A 17889-nucleotide genomic window follows, 5' to 3' on the forward strand; every position below is an offset into this window, starting at 1 on the left:
TGCTCACAGAGGCCTGCTGTGTACAAAGATGACTTGGGAACATCTCAGGAAACCAGATGGCCTGGTGAACACCCCAAGGACACAGCCATGACCTCAGACTTGGTAATTATTGCGTTCTCAAAAGAAATCCAGAGGACAGTCATAAAAAGATCAATGACTCATGTGTGAAAGACACAGATAAGTCTGTGCTGGCCCCACAGAGGAAGCTGGGATGTTGGGACAGGAACTGAGAGGAATGATTGTTCATCTCATTGTCTGCGTGCCTCCTGGGACAGAAGTGGCTGGCATGGCTTACATATGAAAGTTTCAAAGGTTCTATCAATTTTAAATTCAATCAGGCAGGGCTGCTTCTGGAAAGGAATGAAGTCAACAAACCCAACATCTCCACGGGGTATTCTGACCCCTGACTGCTGGGGAATATTCAAGTTTCTGTTCAGGGTTGAAAGAAAAGCTCTGTTTTCAAGGAGGAAGGCAGAGCGAGGCCAGAGGCAGCTCAGAAGAGACAGGGTCTCTAGCTCTGGTTTTATATGGAGGAGGGCACAGTACTGCCGAGAACTCAGAACTGAAGAAGGGAGCGGGGAGCAGAAGGTGGGGACTGAGTTGGGACTAGAAAATGCCAGAGGTTTACGTGCACACATATAAATGGCAGGGTTGTGAAGGAGGGTTCTGTTCCAGGCCTCTCCTCGGCTCACGCACGGCTGGCTGCCTCCTCCTGTGTCTTCACGTCACCTCCCCTCTGTACAGGTCCATGTCCAAGATGGTTTCAGTGACCATTCTCATTGAAAACTGACCTCTTTAAAGACTGACTTCCAAGTATGGCTACATTCTAAGGTCCTAAGAGTTAAAACTTCAATGCACATACATGATGGGTGAGGGGCGCAAGTCAGCACCTAATAGGGTTCAATGTGTGGCAGGAATTTGACACAGATGCCATAGGGGAAGTGCTCACCTGCTGTTCTAGGGGTGCCATGGGACAGAGTCCTGTATCCTCAGCCAGAGAGAGATTAGGAGGACTTCCCGGAGGCAGTGGCATGGAACTGGATTTGAAGGAAGAAAAGATTTCACCAGTTGAGAAGATTTAGAAATGGAATTCTAAGCTGTCACAACTGCCTGTGGCAGAACTTAAGTGCAGAAAAGGACAAGCTACATTAAAGAGATTCGGGTGGGAGGAGAGAAGTGGGTGGAGCGACAGTTGGAGATGAAGGTGGAATGACAATTGGAGACAAATTGCAAGTCACCAATATTAGTAGACTTGGTCAAACAGCTCAGGATTCCTGGGCATCAGGGAAGGGAAAATGCTTCCCCAGAACCCTTCCAATCACAATAATATTATACTGGATCATAGAGGGGGCAGGAAAAATAGTTACCTCTCAGAATTTATGATCCAAGAACCAAGACCACCTACCATGCTCCAGCCTGAAGCAGGTTCTATTTCAACTTTGAAAACCACAGTGAGGCAGCCATTTGGCTGGCATGTGCCAGAATCAGCCCCTGCCCCAGCATCAGGACAGGAGCCTTAACAGCCCTGTGTTCACTTATCTTGCTGTCATTTATGAGGATTAGGAGGTATAGACTGATCGGGAAGCAAGGTACGATTTATTTTTGGCTCTTGTCTCTGGAGGGAAATTAACCCCAGATGAGGCTGCCTGGAGGGAGGGGTGATGGCTGAGCTCTGCCCTGGGAGACAGGACAGTTGCTGACCCTGACGAGTTATACAACAGGAACCAGTGAGAACCCCCACTGGGTGGAGAGCCTCAGCTCACAGATGGTGTTGATCCGATGAGTCTGACTCACCCAGAGGCAGAAAGTCACACCCAGATGGAACTCTAGGGAGCATCTTGGCCGTGTCGCCTTTAAATTTGGGGGGATCAAAAGCAGCGAGGAGATGAGTAACTTGTCCAAGGTCACAGTTCAGTAAGTCGCAGAACCAAGTCAATCAGCTCTCAGTTTCTTGCTCTTCCACATCACCTATCATCTCCTTCCAACAAGAGCGGACAACAAGGGCTAGGTGTCCATCACCTTCTTACTGGAAGGGCAATTCAGGCCCACCTTCCCTGGACTCTGTCCACCACCATCCCTCTAACTGCTGCTTCCTTCCTGTCGCCTGGGATTGCATTTTCAGCTCAATTTCAGGTTGGATAACTAACAATGCCGTTGCTGGGTTGCTTCAATATGGATAATTGACTAGATTCACATGTCATAACCTTTGACTCTGGAGAATCTCTGAGAACGGGGAGGGGAAGCATGGAATCAGGTGGGCATGGAGGGGTTCAGGGCATGTATGGCTGGCGTTTATTTCTCAGGGTGGCCTTAGAGAAAGTGGGAGAGGAGCTGGTGCCGGTAGCATGGACAAGCTTGACTTTGTTGTTGTTGTTGTTGTTTTCTCTCATAATGCTAATTTATTATTCTTTTAAAACATTATCTAGATTTATTTATTTTTTTAAATAAATTTTATTTTTATATTCCCCATACAATGGCAACCCCCTTATTTTGACCCCAATCCCTCCCCTCCCTCCACCCACCCCCCCAAAAGTGTCTCTGTTTCATAGTTTTTTGTTGATTTTGATTTTCACTTTCTTATAGTTATTCATTTTCCTGGTCCCTTATTTAAGTTTTCTAGATTCCTGCTATGAGTGAGACCATCCGGTATTTTTCTTTTTCTTTCTGGCTTATTTCACTGAGCATGATCCCTTCCAGCACCATCCATGTTGCTGCAAATGGCATGTGTTTATCTTTTTTGATTGCTGAGTAATATTCCATGGTGTACATGTATCACGAAGGCCGTCCCTTGGGAGAGGTTGGGATGGGGACAATGAGTGGGGGTCTGGGAATCATGAGGCGTAGCTAGCTGGGTGGGGCTGGGAGAACTGCACTCACCCTCTGTACGCCATTTGCACAAGCAGCCATCAGTGGGGGTCCTAACAGTTACTCCACTCCTGCCAGGAGATTGGGAGCTAGGAGCGGGACCAGGAGCCACAGAAAGACATTTCCCCCCAGACTGTGTTCCCTGGGCTATCTGGAACTGGGGCACAGGGTGGCAGGATGGGAAGTGTGCTTTATGGAGATTTACCTGGCAGCAGGTAGGAAATTGGCAGAGAGAGACAGGAAGATGACTTTGAGGATGGAAGGACCCGAGGCAGAAAACAGCAAAGCTGAAACTGCCTTTCAGCTGTTGGCTGGTGCCGGCGTCCTGCACGTTTGGAAAGATGGGGTCTGACAGGCTTCATGCAGCTCTCCAGAGGAAAAATAAAACCGGTCCTTTCACAGTAAAGCCAAAACAGAATGTTTTCCTCTAATCGATCCCTAAGCCCCAGCGTCTGCCTCTGCCCGGCCTCCTCTTGCACCACACCCATCCCGCCCCTACAGCTCTGAGCAGGCGGCTCCCTCTCAGGGGAAGAGCAGGACGTGCCCTCAGAGGACTCCAGGGGGCCCGCGAGCACGCATGCCCTGCGCCTGCTGGGGTTCTCCTCTCCTCTGTTCACCCATCAGCTTGATGGGATACTGTGTCTGGTCAAACAGAAACAGGGGTAAAGCTTCTCCAGCGCTGGAGTTGAGCTTCTGGTGCACAAACCCAGTAGCCATTCCTTGGCGTCTCTCCCCTCTCCCCTGGAGCTCTGAGATAGTGAACTTCAGGGCTGCAAGAAGGGGTCTGGAGCCTCAGACTCATGGTCTTGGGCAAATGACTTCTCCTCTCTGGGTCTCCGTGTCCTGACTCATACACGGAAGCACCTCTGAGATGATCTCCCTTCCTTTCTGACAGTCCATTTTCCAAATCCTAAAGCCTCCCGCTAAGTCCCTGGAGGGGTGAGGCATGAGGTGGATGGGCAACCACAGCACCCTCCCCACCCCTCTGGTCTCCCGGGTGCTGGGGACATCTCTGGAGGACATCAGGCCCCAGGGGACCCTGGCATTACCTGAGTCCCCTGTTAGAAATCGCCCTTGCCAGCCTCACCCCAAGCCTTCCGAGCTAGAAACATGGCGGTGCTGCCGTCCATATGGCACCTCCTCTGTCAGGTGCTGCGGGCGCTCAGGCCTGAGGCCTGGCAGGGCTCTGCGGCCCGGAGAGGCTTTCCCGCCAGTCATTTCTCCACACAAACGTTGTTTGGCGGCAAGTCCCCTGAGCTTTTCCAGCTGAAAAAAGCGAGGCTAAAGGGGGACTTCACACACTCTGGAATCTCGCTGTTTTCTCAAGGGCATCACAGCAGGTCCAAAATGACTCTGGGTTTGAAAATGAAATGCCGCGCAGAGTGGGTGCCAGGACAGTATGGCTCAGAGGTTTCCTGAGGGTTTATTTTTGTTGATGGAAAATGGCTGAGCTCCTCACCCTCCCAAGGCATCCCTGTCGGGAGAGCTGATGTCTGCTTTGCTGCTGGCCTCCTTGGATTTGCTTGTGGTTTTCTTTTAGAGCAGAAAAGAAGGAAGCTGGATACAGGAGAAAACCCAAGTCCATTTGGTGGCTGGTGCCAAAAGCCCAAGGCTAGAAAGGTTGACCTGACTTCTGTCACCTAGTGAGCACCCCCAGAGGGCCAAGCGCCTCCCAGCTCACCCCCATCTCAGCTCGTGCTCATCTCACTCCCGTCCATCACCTGGGCGGGGGCCGGGGAACGAGGCTCAGAGAGACATGCCCCACCCAGACTCACTCAGCCAGGAAAGGCAGGGCTGAGAATCGAACCCTACGTGTCAGAATCTGGATCACAACTCTTCAGGGTGACTGTGGGGGGCGATGACAAGGGCATCCAAGGACTAACCTGCACCTTGGGGGTCTTCAAACTCATCCATCTGCTTTTTGCCATTTTGTCAAAATTAATCCATCTCCCTGTTATGCCCTAACCTTTGAGAGTCCTTCAAGGACACGTACTGCTTTTTGGCATCCTGGTGCCCCAGTATCTCCTGGGGAGTGAGGGATTGAGCCATCATCGATGCTGCTCCAGTGACAAAGTGGAAAGGCCTCTGAGCATGCAGAACTGTCCTTATCTGAGCCTCACGCCTTAGAGTTAAGGGGTGGCTTGGAGCAAATTATTTGAGTTCTGTGTGTTGGGTCTCCCCCTCAGCAGCCAGGGAACTCTCTAGCTCTCTCTCTAGCTGTAGCTGCAGTTTATTAGAGGGATGTGAGCACAGTTTTAGGCCAGCTCTTGGTGCCTGATCAACTCTCAGTAGATGGTGGCTGTGACTCTAGCTGTGGAAATGAGTGAGTAGTGAAAAGGCGTCTCCCCCTCTGTGATGCTGACTCAGTGAGCATCAAGGTTAATGTGAGGGAAGGCGCATAAACCCTCCTGGGGGGGTTGCTGACTGGCGTGATCGCCCTGTTGGGAGCGGGGCACCGCGGGCTTACAGGACACGCAGCCGGCAGCACGGGACACCATCACTACATGAGAGGAAGCTCGCTCGACCCTGACCGCCACCTCTTGTTTCTGCATGCTGGGATCTTATTGTTTCCGCATGCTGGGATCTTAGGACGAGAAGGGAGCCAGAGGGATTACCTTGTTCAGAATCTGCATCCAGGCAAGACAAGACCTAAACCATCTCCAGTGATCAATGACCACAAATCTCCCACGCACTGGGCTTAACCCTCCCAAGACGCAGAACCAGAATGTGAAAAGAGGTTTTGGAGTCTCATGGAGAGAGAGCAAAATCTTAGCTCGGTGTTTTCTCTGTGTGATCTTAAACAACTTGTTCTTCCTTTCACAATCTCTACAGAAGCAGGAAAACAACACCTAGCTCAGACAAATTGTTTTTAGTCAGATCACAGGCAAGCAGCAGTCCGGACGCTTTGGCACAAGAAGAGTCACAGAAGTTAATTCTCATTTGACTCACTCGGCTAAGTTGTGACCATCCTAGTTTGCAGGGAGCATGTCGTACTCTGAGGCATAAGGAGACTTGTTCAAAATCGTGGCGATAAAGGGCGGGCAGGGCCTTATTCTCTTGCACCAAGTTCTATTTTTGATCAATGATGCAATAAATAGTCTCTGAACATTTAATGAAGCCGTGTGCAATGGGAGAGGGGCTGGGAATCCCAAGAAGACGCAGGATCCAAAGGGGCTTCTATCTTAGTGGGAGAAACATTTATTGGGCAAATACTCATTTTACCCTTCTGTGTTTTGGAAGCATGCAACATGGTGGGAATGCAGAGGTGGACCTGAGAGCATCACGCTGTCCTTACACGCATTAAAATGAAATGTGGCCAGCACTCTGGTAGGGGGAATCCTAGGCCTGGGGACTAGAGGCGCTTTAGTAATGTTTAGGTTTCCCGAAGGTAGCAGAGTTCCCGGATGGTCTGGAGGGGAGAGACCACTGTGCTTTTGAAAAACTGGAGGAAGTTCTGTGATCTGGAGAAGCAGGTGGGAGGGGCAGTGGTCACGAGCGAGACTGGAGGGGCCGGGCTGGTCATGGAGAGCCTGCAGGACAGGCTGAGTTGTTGTCCTCATGAGGTCAGCGCAAAGCCTTGGAAGTATTTTAAGCCTAGGAATAGGATTTACATTTTAGAAAGATTCCTTGGTTGTGGTTTGGTCAAAGGATTTGGGATGAAAGAGACACAGAAACAAACAATGACCTATTCAATAAAGCAATCAATGTCATGAAAGTGAGGAATATTTAAAACATTTTACAAGTGGTGTGTGTCGAGTAGCCATCAACCAAACAAGCAGTGGAAGAGGTTCCTGAGGAAAGTGCTGAATGCTATGGCCAGCACCATCCCTAAGGACCCCAGCAAAGGGCTGGGTGACTGGGTGGCTGGGGCCGGGAGGCGACAGTCACAGGAAGGGCATCGTGGGGAAGGGAGCAGACCTTGATCAGATAGTACAGGCTTTTATATTTCACCCCCCGGCAAGGTCATTCCGGTGCATTCCATTGCGAGTGTTCAGCCAGGTTCCGGGAGAGGTGAGGTGTTTCTCAGCCTGGAGGAGGACTCAGCTGGTCCCTTGCCCTTCACCTGAGCCAATAACCAAGGAAAGAACTTCTTGCACTCATGATCTGAACACCTGGGACTCCTGGTGAGACTATGTCGACTTAGGAGAAGGACGTGTCACACCAAATGTGAACACAGCTACTTTCAAAGGGACATGGTCTCGCTGATGGCAACCACCGCTGGACAGCATGTCCAAAACCACCTGCTGTGCCAACCAGACTCTGTCCTGGACTCACCCGGCAACTCCTGCCCTTGAGATCTGCCCCTGCTGAACAGGTGACTCTATTTTTCTGGTTCTTCTTGATTCTTCCCTTCTTGTTTTGCTGTTTTCATTTACCTGGGAACCACTCTGCAGCCAGGAATGATGGACAAACAGCTGACTGCACGCGTTCTTGGTGTTTCTTCGACAGCCTGTGTCGTGCTAGCACTTCTGAGGATTCAACAATGACGAAAATATGGTCCTATCTTTGGTGAACTTGAGTCATTCACTCATCCAGTTATCATCAAGCATTTAAGACTGAACTGAGTGCCCACTTTGTACCAGGAATAGTAAATAAGGGGGCATTTCTGAATTCAAGCAGATCACAGTTAAAACACAGAGGTGAACCGAGGAGTCATTACACAGCAAGAGGTATTCTCAACTCAATGATTGTGTCGCCCATGACAAATGAAGACAGGAAATAAAACCAAAGTTCCCAAAACTCTTGGCATTACGTATTACCTCTGGCAAGAGGTTGCAGAATGGGTGGTCTCACTTGAATGATCCGGCCCCAAGCCCTGTGCAAGGCTCTTTCAAATCCATCTCACTTCAAAGGTTTAAGTCTAATAGGGAGAAAAATGCACTTGGAGGGCTGGGCGCCAGAGCTCAAGTTCAAGCGTGAGATGCACGCTCTGTGAAGACCATGCTGAGGCCCTCGGGGCTCCTGAATGGAAAGTCATGCCCAGGTTCATTGCATCAGCTCTCCCCTCTGGCAGGACCCAAAGCTTCGGATGGGAGGAGGGCTTAGGACAGTCACGGCCAGACAGCTCAAAGTGTGGAGTTAGGCCTCAGTAAGCACGTTTGAGAGTTGAATCTCTGCATTCCTTCCTCACTCGACAAATGTTGATCGAGCGCCTGTGAGTGTAGGGTGTGTGTTAGGAGCTTGGTGAGAGCTGGTCCCTGCTGCTGGGGACTTCATAGACAGAAGGGGCTCTCAGTTATGCCAGGCAGTGTTCTCAGTAAACCTTTACCAGATGTGGAAACTGAAGCCCAGAGAAATTGCTAACTAGCTCTGCAATGATCGAAAACACTTATTGGTCCTGCGTCAGTTCCTGCGCAGCTATCCTGAAATCCTTGCAATTTCCTAAGTGTTAAGAGCATTAGGGCCTTCCTTGCTCGAATAGCTGGTCTCTGATGGCATCGCTAATGCAGAGCTCCTGAAACCCTTGTAAGCCTCTAGCCCATCAGCACACTAGAAAAAGGTTCTGTTCTATTGAGGGAACCCTGGGTGGGCTCCAGGATGGGGAGTGGCCATCAGAAAGAGGCGGGGGGGGGGGGGTCTGGAAATGGAGATAACATTTGATTATGCCCACATCCAGAGTCCCAAGTTGTGGGGCTCAGCGACCTCCTGGGTTGGCAAGCATACCTACACCGGAGGGTGATGTACCCCAGCTCCACTGCGACAGGGGTTCCTGCCTCACAGCCCAGCTACTCATCTGTATCCTTTATCAGATCCTTAAGTAAACGGGTGGTTATAAAGGAGAGTTTCTGTGAGCAGCTCTAGCAAATGAATGAGACCCAAAAAGGGGGTTGTTGGAAACTTTGATCAGTAGCTGGCTGATCAGAAGCACAGGTGAAAACTTGAGTTTGTGACACGTGTCTGAAGGGGGTCAGGAGGGCAGCCCCATAGGACTGAGTCCTTGACTGCTCCGATCTCCAGGTAGAAGGTGTCAACATTGTGTTGAGTTGCAGGGCACCCAGCAGGCATTGCAGAGAATTCTTGGTGTGAGGAAAACCTTCCATGTCTGGAAGGGGAAGTGTCTGAAATGGTGTTCTGTGTGGTGGGGAAGGAGACACACAGGGAAGAAAGATACAGGAGGTGAGAAGCTGAGTCTTTCCTTTTGGACCCACTATGCATCCTTCAGGAAGAAGAGCTGGATTTGCAAGCACGTGGATGCCATTGCACATCCTAGACCAGCCAACAGCGTGGAGTCTTTACCAAATGCCAAGAGCCAAACAAAGCTGGGAGTTATAGAATGATGTGGTGGGAGAGCAGAGCGGTCGGGAGGCATCACTAAGAGGGGAGAGGAAACTGGGACAGGAAGGGTGGAGGCAGACAGACACGCTGAGCCAAGAGGAGCATCCTTGGAGATGGGAAAAAATGGTGCAGCGACTCCGAGGGTAGAAAAGTGGTACGAGGGGCCAAGTGACAGGACCACAGGGAATGGGAGAAATGTTGGGGCATGTGGCTAGAAGTCAGGTAGACAACTTCAAGTTTGACAACAAGGAGTCATGCCACACTGATTTACAAGGGGGGGATCCCCCACCCCAACTGTGGGCCTGAGGACGCGGGCACCTTACACACCGAGAGGGTGCAAGCTTAGACTCACGACAGGCAGCCAGGACCGGCTCTGGCTCGTCCTCCTGGGGCAAGGTGTTTGTCTTTCTGAGTCTCAGATTCCTTCCTTGAAGAGGGAGAGATAATCAGACCGCCCCTGTAATAGCGCACAGCGGACAGAAGGAGAAACTAAATGTGGTGTGCTCAGCACAGCAGCGACCGCATCATCCCAGCCTGCAAGTGTTGGCTTCTCCATCCCTGTCCCCACCTTCACTGCCTTCTAAGTGCAGCTTCTGGAAAGAGCACTCTGGCAGCCCCTGTAATTAAAAGCAATAAATGCTTCAAGCAGGAAACTTGGAAAGCACAGGAAGGCACAAAGGAAAAAGAACAGTTATTCATATTCACACCACCCAAAGACAAACCATCACCAAGACACTGTGATTTTGCACTTCTGTCTCAATCCAGCCTCCTAGAAAGTACAAAGATTTATCATGTATGGAGATGGTCCCACACATTGTTTTTCCTCTTAACCTGGCAACTGTTGCAGATTGGGTTCTCCAGAAGCAAACACTGAGACAGTTTGGGAGGTGAGCAAGATGATTAATCAGGGGTCAACACCTGGAGGTGTGGGGGAATAGGATTGGGTGAAAAAGTCAAATTTGAATGCAGATGTTAAGTTTATATGTGAAAATATATACACACATAAATATATATATATATATATATATATATATATATATATATATGGAGAGAGAGAGAGAGAGTAAAGAGATGATAGGCAGGCAGATAGATGATAGATAGATAGATAGATAGATAGATAGATAGATAGATAGATAGACAGACAGATGGTAGATAGAGACATAAAGATTCTAACAGGAACCATAAACTCTCCACTTCAGGAAACAGACTATTTTTACTCACAGGCTGATTGGTGCCGGCTCCCCACACCCCAGCCCCTACCCCACAGGACAGTGCAATGAGGGCCAGATGCTCTCCTGTGCTTTCGTCAAACCCCAACATTATGAAACTCACCATTTATATAGGTGGCTGGCCCATCTGTCATCCCCTCCTCCAGAGAAAGAGAAATCTTTGCTCTGGAATATAAATCCATGTTTCTGCAGGAGACAAGAAACCTCTCCAGGCTTTTTACCCTAGAATGTGAGCACCTGGCTTAAAGGAAGCTAAGTCTCCAAATCATTTTGGAAACAATACATTATCTCAAACCACAAGGCATGTAAGCAATTCAGTCATCTTTGAATCAGGTTTGCTGGTGTTCTCTGCTCAAAACCTGCAGACCACACAGAAAATAAGAAAATATTCATGGAGAATTACATCCCGGAAGCATCCTAGACCAACCTCAGGGACAGCTCTGGTGCATAAATGGTGGACTAGAATGTTCTGCGCTTGTGGAAATGGCTGGGCTTTCTACCCTTGCCTCTCACAGTCTGAATGTGGACTGTCAAGAAGGATATGCCCTTGGCCAAGTCTGCTCCCCACAGTGAACACAAGCCCTGAAGACCCCAGAGGACATGTAAACAGCCCTTCCTTGGACTTGGATCACACATCTCCACCTTCGCCACAGCAGCAAACAGTGCTCTCTGCCTGGTATCAGTGATTCCTGATGGTTGCATGGAACTTCGTGGTTCTGGTTACCCTACTTGATGAGCACCCCAAAATTGCACACTAAGTTGCTATGAACTTTTGTCTGGAAATCATGCTGTTTTCAATACCCTGGTATGTTCTGTCTTTGTATTCTTGCCTGAATCCCCCGCCTTTGGACAAATTCTTAAAAGTGGAATTCTAAGACAAAGTGCTGGGTATTTTGAAGGCTTTTGATTCATGCCACCAAACCGTCTCCTTGCGGCTGAGCCAACTTATGCTTCCCTGCAGGACTGAACCTGCGTACCAGCCTGAGTACTGACTCTTTGATTATCTACTCCTTTAAGTCATTGTTAATCTGAGGGGGGAAGGGAGCATTCTACTTTTGTTCTTCCTTGCATTTCTAGAATACCCTGGGTAAGCATTTTTCATATGCTGTTTGACCATTTTGACTTCTTGTTTTATGAACTGCTTGTTCACATTCATTCTTCATTCTCCTAATGGAGCATTTTCTTTTCCTTCTTGATTTGATAGAACTCTTAAATATGTCAACTCTCTCTCACCATCACATGTTGCCATTATTTTTCCCAGTTTACTATTTGTCTTTTCATCTTGTTTATAGTGTTTTTGACATGCATAAGCTTATGCTTTTTAAAGCCAATTCATCACTCTTCCCCATTTTAGATTTTTGTCCTTGTCTTTATGTTAGCAAATCTTGATTCCTTTTTGTCATCTAGATGCAGAACCTTGATTTTTCCCTATTAAATTTGACCCAGTTAATGTCAAGTCATTGCTGCAGCCTGCTGAGATCTCTTAGACTTTTGGTGATGTCACCTAGCATTTCAGCTCCCCCTCCCAACTTGGAGTGCAAATTTGATCAGCACTCTGTCTGTGACTTCATCCAAGTCGTCCATCTCCCTTGTACTTTTCTCTAATGGTGTTCATTCAACTCATCTGAAAGGGAGCCAAGCAGAGCCTTCTCTATCACCAACCCAGCAGCCAACTGGCACCAGGCGCTGACGTGGAGGAGGAGACAGCGCCTGCCAACTGGACGCCAGGCCTGGTCCACGACGCCTATTTGGATCAGTGTTTTCACAGCACCTGTCATCCTGAGATCCATCACTTCATGGTCATAACCATTTATTTATATCTCCTCCTCCCTTTGGCGTGTCTGTCTTTTTCCTTTCTTAGTCAACCAGTCTTTGTGGAATGATAAGAGACATAAATAGATAGAAAATAATCATGAGTTTGATGACAATGATGAGGTGTGGAATAGCAGTGCAAGTTGTCCAGGATCACATTAGCAGTTCCAATCATTTCCTGAGAATATTGGACAAGACACTAAGAGGATCTGGTCCCCACCTTCCCACTCTCCCCCACGTGATGGTAACATCCCTTTTGCATCATAAGGGTTAATGATAGCCCTCATTTATAGAGACCATCTGGGAACCAGAGTTTTCTTACACAATCTCTAATCCTTTAAAAAAAAAGAACAACTTTGCAAGACAATGTTGTTATTTGCTTTCAAACACAAGGAAATAGATGGTTGGGGAACCAAGCTATCAGTCTAAGATCACAGTTTGAAAGTATTGGGTCCTGACATATTAAAAAAACTAGCAACAACAAATGTTGGCGAGGTTGTGGAGAAAAAGGAACTCTCCTGCACTGCTGGTGGGAGTGCAAACTGGTCCAACCACTATGGAGAGCTGTGTGGAGATTTCTGGACCTACTAAACATAGAGCTTCCATACAATCCAGCAATTCCACTCCTAGGTATTTACCCAAAGGACACAGAAACATCCATTCCAAAGGGCACCTGCACCCCTATGTTTATAGCAGCACTGTTTACAATAGCTAAGCTTTGGAAACAGCCCAAATGCCCAAAAATAGATGACTGGATCAAGAAGATGTGGTCCATATACACCATGGAATATTACTCAGCATTCAAAAAAGATAAACACATGCAGTTTGCAGCAACATGGATGGAGCCAGAAGGGATCATGCTCAGAGAAATAAGTCAGAAAGAAAAAGAAAAATACCTGATGGTCTCACTCATAGCAGGAATTTAGAAACCCTAAATAAGGGACCAGGAAAAAGACTAATCAATACAAAGTAAAAATCAAAATCAACAAGCAGCTATAAACCAGAGACACACTATGGGGTGGGGGGTGGGGAGGGAGCGGCAGGGAAAGGAAGGACTAGAGTCAAAATAAGGGGGGGTGCAATTGTATGGGGAATATAACCAAAATGAAAATGCATACATTGTGCAAAGATGAAAAAAGATGTAAGAATTATATAAAATAAAATAAATTTTAAAAAAAGAAAGTATTGGGGTGTGGATTTGAACTTGCATGTATCTGGATCCAAATCCATGGCAAGCGGTCTCTCCAGCTGATGCTGATCATCTCGTGTGCCTTGAATACCATCAGGGATAGGACTCGATCCTGAAGATGATTCCTCTGAAGTGCTTTGAGGAAAAGGAGTCTGCATATTGGCTTGTTTCCTTTTCTGTAGCTTCTCCCCCTTGTAATTACACAAAACTAATTTCCTCATCCTTCCTCGAGGTAGGTCTTCTTACAATCGTATCCTGACTCCTCTCTTCAGATATTTCAGCAGTTCCTCAAAGGACATCATGGGGAGACTCTGATCTTGCTCCAGTTTATCTCCATACCTGTGTCAGAAAGCCATGCCCCCCATTGGCTTTCTTCACAGCAGGACTACACCTTCTGGTGACCCCCAGATTGTCTCTTCCAGGAAGTCATAGAAAGAGGGAGGGCCTGCTCCCGGACTCCTGCTTCCTCTTACTCTGCTGGGGGGTGGGGTGGGAGGAGTTTTGATGCAGGCGGTTGCTTCTGAAAACCTCCCTGGCCTCACACTGAAGCTCCTTTTCCACTACATGATTTCTTTCCCGCTTTGGAATCAAGCTCCTGTCCTGGCTTCACAGCTCTTCCTTCACCTCCCAGTCTTACCCTGGAACGCTTGCCACTTTCCTTAAACACTCATGTATGGAGATGCAGTCCCTGGCCTCTTGATGTTCAGGAAGACTCAGAGTTCCCGATCATGGCTTCTGAAGTGTGGAGGCATCCAGCAAAGAGGCAGCAAAAGCTCTTCCAAGAGCGTCTGGTCAAGTGGCTGCCTTGTCTCCTATAGCTGCGTCCTGGAAAGAGTCAAGGGGAGATGAGAAGGCAACCCCCCAAAGCAAGGAGGCAGTAGGGAAGGCACTTTGCAGTCCGTCTGTGCCTCTCTCCCCACTTCCTACCTACTCTGTCTCCTCTTTGTGGTCTAAGCCCACAAGCTCATTCTCCTCATTTCTAACATGAAGATAATAACATTACCTTCCTCTTGGGCTTCTTGTGTTCATTAAATTATTTCATAAATGTAAATTGTTTAGAATAATAAGTGTCCCACAAATGGTAGCTATTATTACTTTAAGTCCAGCCCTAGATTTAATTATTTCACTTAATAAAGCACCAGGCGGCATGCAAGAATAGCATCCTTGCTTTCCTACCTATTGCTTTACGGCTGTCTCATATGCCAACTCATCTGAGCCTCACCCCGAGCCTGGGGGAGGAAGTACAGCAGGCCCTTGCTGGTTTTCATTGACCTTTGTATAATGAGGATGCAGTGAAGTCTTGGGCAAATGAAAGAGAGCTCACAGAGTGTGCCTCTGACAACCTCTTTTCCCTCACCACACTGTGTTGACGTTAATGAAGACTGTTGATCAGGAGCCTGAATTGACTGAACCTTCGGTCTGACAGCCTCTACCTCCACTTTATTCTTCCTTTGCCTTCCTCAGCCCCCAATAGGAGGACTCAGCAGTGGCCCCCAGCTTGACACTGAGACTTATCCCGATACCTCCTTTGGTGAGGAAAGTAGCATGAAGTTACCCATCCCTCTGTGTTGCTTCGTAGTTTTGACTTTCACTAGCAATTCTGTATACACTACGGTTCTAAGTTCTGGATTCCCACTTTGCGTGGAGAATGGTGAAGGGTCTGAGATTTTACCCTAATTGAAATCTAATCAGTTAACACACCACATCTCATGGATGCTGGCAGAAGATATGAAACTCCTGGGTCAGAGGCAAAGGAAAGCTTATTACTCACAGTAGAAACAACAGTACCCAGAATATAATCATGGGGTTTGCTTCTTAAAGCCACACTAGCCTCACACGGAAGCCCCCTTTTCTGCTGTATGGTTTTTTTTCCATTGCCTGAACCCAGTTCCCAAGAGGACAATACAGTGAGGACCAGGTAACTGCTGCATGTATATAGTGGGTTGTATGAGGGGACACGGATCACAAGCTTATGAAACTCCAATCTTCTAAAAGGCTTTAAGCACACCTACCCAATCTTTGCCCTGGAGAGAAACTTGCCTGGTCAGCATACAAATCACTGTGGCCCAGAGAGAGACACTGTCTCCATGTTTCAGAGTTATTTGTTATGCAAACATCCTCTAAAAGATAGCTGGCAACAAAAGCTCAGTGCTTCTGCTCACAAGATGTGCAGAAACTTGTATGAATCATGGAATACTGACTTCAAACACCTTGACCCCCAACCCTTGTGATCTGTCCAGCTATTCTGGGCACTGCCTTCCTGGACTCATCCCAGTAACATTATGAAGTCAGAAGCCAGGGGATTTTTCAGAAGCTATTGTACTTGGCTGCATGCTGGCACCATGGACATTAGGCAATGTGCCTGACTTCTCAAGGACAGATGAAACACGATCCAGTATAAATATGAGGATGGAATGTCAGATGGATTAGAGGAGCCACTGGCATCAACTGTACAATGATTTCCTCACCCATTTCTCTAATGATGAAAGTTACTGAGTCTTTAATGATAAAAGTGAATAAACTGTAAAGATGAGCAGTTAACCAACGTGGATTCTCTTGATGGTTTTACTCTTCAGTTGAAGAGTCTGAATACAGATGGACAAACACAGAGCTGGCTCCAGTCCTGGAAAGTCCATGCCAATTGACTCAGCTTCTCACTTCTATGGCTTATCTGACTTTCCTTCATCCTTTTACCTATTAAATACGGATTTATTGAATGCTTTCTTTGGGCTAGGATTTTAAGTTTAAATTCTGAATGTCAAGGTAAAGACTATAACCCTGTTAGACTGGCCGTACTGAAATGGCCTGGCATGAAGCTCCTTCTGCTCTACCAAGGTTTTGCACCCATATATGCCCTTTTCTCTAACTCCACATCTAGGGATTTATCCTAGGGAAAGAATCAAAGAATCAAAGATTAACAAGATGACTTTCCTGAGGATTAAATAAGCTAATACACACAAGGTGCTAAGAACAATGTCTGGTTCAATGTAGTTCATTGAAGTCCTAGCCCAGTTTTACTTATAAGTGAATAGAATCTAAATAACCTTAATCTCCAACAGTAAAGGATTCTTTAAATTATAAAATTCACCTAAACTGAATTGTAATGTGGGTATAAAGACCATATTGTTGTTGGGTTCTATTTATGTGTAGGATGGAGAAGTTAATGAAAGACCATCACACACAGTATCTCTAACAATAAGAAAGCACTGATATATTTTAAAGCATCACAAATAGCTAGGAATAAATTAACAACAGATGTGAAATCCTCTATACTGAAAACTACAGAACATTGCTGAGGTAAATTAAAAAAGATAAAAAAGAAAGTCATATTTTATTGATGTACCCCAAATACTTAATTTTTTTAAGATATAAATTGTCCCCAAATTCATGTATGGATTTAATGACCTTCCAGTCAAAATTGCAAAAGACTTTTTCTGGTAAACTTTAATAAGCTGATTCTAAAATATATATGAGAATGGAAACAAGCTGAAATAGATAATTTTAGAATAAAGGTAGAAGACTAACATTAACATATTCCAAGATTTACTATAAAGCTGCAGTAATTAAGATCATGTTTAATCACAAGTAGACAAATCAATGGAAAGAAGCAATACAGAAGCAAGTCAACTCACTCTTCTTTTTTTTTTTTAAGTATATTCTTTTTTTAAAAAAGATTTATTTATTTTTTAATTTATTTATACAAGCACTGGATACAGTCAGAAGTGCGGGAGGGTGGGAGGGTGAGAGAATTCACCAGAGCCAGAGCGGGGAGCAGAGCAGGCAGAAGGACTGAAGTACACTGCTGAGGGGAGCAGCGGGCGGCAGGAGAGGTCTGTGCGCCATGTGGGACCCTCCTCCGGTGGCCGGGGAGCAGCCGGGGATCCAACTGGCACTGCAGAGGCTGCGGGCAGCTTCGCAACCCAGCGCTCAACCACTGCGCCACAGAGAAGGCCCAAGTCAACTCGCTCTTGATGACTTGCATTTTGACACAGATACCAGTACAAATCAAAAGGGAAAGACTTTTCAATAAATGATGCAAGAACAACTGAATATACACATGCAAAAAATAAACCTTAATTTCTATCTCCTACCATGGACAAACATGAATTCAAGATGAATCATAGACCTATATATGAAAACTAAATTATAAAGCTTCTTGACAAAAACATAAGAAATATCTTTTTAAGCTTTTGGAAGGCGAAGATATCTTAAGCTATAAAAGGAAATATTCATAAATAAAAACTTGATAAATAGGAATTTATCAAAATTGGAACTTCTGTTCATACAAAGACATTGTTAAGAAAGTAAAAATGCAAGCCACAAACTTGAAAAAAAATAATACATGTATCTAATAAAGAGCTTAAATCTAGAATATATAAAAAATTGCTACAAATTATGAGACTAAAAGGCAAATGTACCAGTTTTTAAACAGGCAAAAGATGCTCAATTCCATTGGCTGCTAGAGAAATGAAAATTGAAAACCAAAACAAATAATGGTCATCAAATATCAAATATGTA

Source organism: Talpa occidentalis, unplaced genomic scaffold (genome assembly GCF_014898055.3).
Source record: "Talpa occidentalis isolate TD23 unplaced genomic scaffold, MPIMG_talOcc4v2.1, whole genome shotgun sequence".
NCBI lineage: Eukaryota > Metazoa > Chordata > Mammalia > Eulipotyphla > Talpidae > Talpa > Talpa occidentalis.